This window comes from Medicago sativa, chromosome 3, assembly GCF_051527215.1.
Source record: "Medicago sativa cultivar Bolivia chromosome 3, Bolivia_mono, whole genome shotgun sequence".
Classification (NCBI taxonomy): Eukaryota; Viridiplantae; Streptophyta; class Magnoliopsida; order Fabales; family Fabaceae; genus Medicago; species Medicago sativa.
In genome coordinates this window covers 99881763-99884398 of record NC_140751.1, presented here as the reverse complement: position 1 = coordinate 99884398, position 2636 = coordinate 99881763, and the positions used below count along the sequence as shown (strand labels likewise).

Genomic DNA, 2636 nt, shown 5'->3' with positions numbered 1-2636 from the left:
GAGAATTTTCCTTCGACTCTATCATTGCAAAAGGACAAGAGTTACTGTCGATTTAGTCCAATAAAAAAGTGATTGTTAGAAATAATATTAAAAATAGAGTGTTCATTTTTTTAATGGAGAAATAAAATGTTTATATCACTTCTCTTAATTATAAGGTATAATACCAGCAAAAAAAGAATTTATATTACATTAAAAAATGAAAATCATAATTACTTTTTTACAAATACGACAATTATTATGATACGTAGAATGATTTTTTTTATCTTAAAATGATTATATTTTACTCCCTCCGGTCCTATGTATAAGAAAATTTTCAAAAAAATTGTTGGTCCTATTTATAAGAAAATATCACAGCTTTTAAGGTGTAGTTATTGTTTAAAAGACTTTTCTACCCCTTATTTAATGTTTATCTTTTTAATATTAGTAAGTGTATTTAATGCTACACAATTTTTTATGAGGGTATATTTGTAAAAATATTCAAAAAGTTACACTAATTAATGAGTGTATTGGTTTTGATGTTTTTTGGTTTTTCTTCTTATATTAAGGACCGGAGGGAGTATTTTACGTTTATAATCGACTAATGTTTAATAAAATTAATTAGATATATACCACATAGACGCAAATATTAATTTGATATAGATGATATTCTATTTTACTTCATATGTGACTTTTTCTTAATGGGAAATGTTAACTTGTGCCCTCAAGGCACAAGTTAATGATTCAAATATAGAAAAAACTTATTGGAATGTGTGCATTGCATTTAATATTTAACTTTTTAATAATTTAAATACACAAAATTTTAGAAAAAGTTTCTTCTTTTAGGTTTCTTAACATGTGCCCTAATGGCACAAGTTAACACTACCATTTCTTAATTTATTGGAGTATAAAGAAGAAAGAAACCTTCCATTGAAGGAAGAATGCGTAACTATCTCGGTACTCGCACTGATATTGTGATGTGCATGCCTTGATTGGGTTGACAACTGCAATATAAATAAGAGAAATGTTAACTTGTGTTTTAGAGTACATATATTAAGAAACTTAAAATGCAAATATTGTTTAGAAAATTATGTCAATTTATTCATTTGGAGATTGAAAATTATTATTTTGCAATAAATATTTATCATTTATAGAATCTTTAACCTGTGCTCTTAGTTAACATAACCCTGTGAATAAAAGTGATAATTGAAAAGTTAATGTATATTGTTTAAAATTTAATCAACATGCATAAAATTTTCAACTACTCTTTTTTGTTTATATTTCATTTTGGATGGAGAAGATTACCAACGCTTAGCACCCTATAGAGGCCATGTGATGATATGCATATCTTGTAGGGTTCGTTTGATGATCATGATATAGAAAAGGGATATGGTTAATAAACTCTATCCTATTTTATTCTTGCATTTGATACATAAGTGAGATTTGACAAATTGTTCCTTTTAGTTGTCATATCCTATTACCCCTTCCTAATTTATATCTTAAGTCTATGTTAGGTTAAAATTAACTCGTCGTATTTGATAAAATGAATTCTTATTTCACTACTAAAAATCTTGCGTTTTGCCACGGAATAATGCCAGGAGCATCAGCTCCTGGCAAATTTGCCAGGAGTAATGCCAAGGAAACCCCTGGCAAATTGCAATTTCAAACCACACCATAAGCCAGGAGCAAACCCCTCGCAAACTGCAGTAACCCCTGGCAAATTTTAGGCGGGAAAATTTTATTCAAATTAAAGTCAAGGGAATCTCTGCATTCTGCAGAAGATTTGACAAAAATCTGTAAAGCTGACATGCCAGGGGCTGAACCCCTGGCAAAATGCACAAACTCCTAGCAAATTGCTGACACCTTTTTGGTAGGTCTGTGGCTACGCTAGGAACCTTGGAGACCGAGTCTTGCCAGGGGTAGCTCCTGGCTGGGCTCCTGGCAAATTGTAGATCTATAATTTTGTGCATATTTGAACCGTTCCATTCTTCACACTTAGAGAAATTTATTTCTCTTTCACAGAACACACACCACCACCACCACTCTTCACAAACCACTCTCTTCTCCAACAACACTAATTTTTTTTACTTTGGTAAATCTCTACACCTAAAGTTTTATGCTTCTATTTTATTTTCTTATATTGACTTATAATTTTTTTTATGTCATTTGCAATATCAGTGTCAAAGTTTGCCTCCTCCTGTGGTTCCTTGCTCAACTTGGTTTCTTGGATCTGTTCTTTGTGAAACTTCAACAAGTTAGTAGTTTCTCAATTTTAAATTTTTGATAAATTTTCTTATGACTGACTGAATGTATATATATGTTGTTGTGTATGCATGTTATAAATATGTAAAATAATAAGTTTTTAGAATGCTGTTTTAAATTAATGGCTGAAATTTTCAATTTTTTTAGAGTTTTTATAATTTTAAAAAAATTTTAGTATATGTGAATTTTTGAATTAATGGCTGACGTTGATTTTTTGTGATGATAATTATGTATATTTTCGAATTAATGCCTGTACTTGTTTTTGTTGTAATGCATGTTGAATATATGTTAGTTTTTGTCAAGATCTATTGAATATATATAAGTTTTTTTTGGATCTATGAAATATATTTTGTCTAGATCTGTTATATTAGGGTTTTTTTTTTAATAATAACATTAGG

At 29.2% G+C, this 2636-nt stretch overlaps 1 long non-coding RNA gene across 1 annotated transcript; it reads left to right on the top strand.

Moving 5' to 3' along the window:
- Positions 1-1539: 1539 nt before the first annotated feature.
- On the top strand, positions 1540-2376 carry LOC146942820 (uncharacterized). The gene is made up of 2 exons (XR_015033568.1): positions 1540-2068; positions 2155-2376. It is a non-coding gene; the product is annotated as an uncharacterized LOC146942820 (long non-coding RNA).
- Positions 2377-2636: the final 260 nt, after the last annotated feature.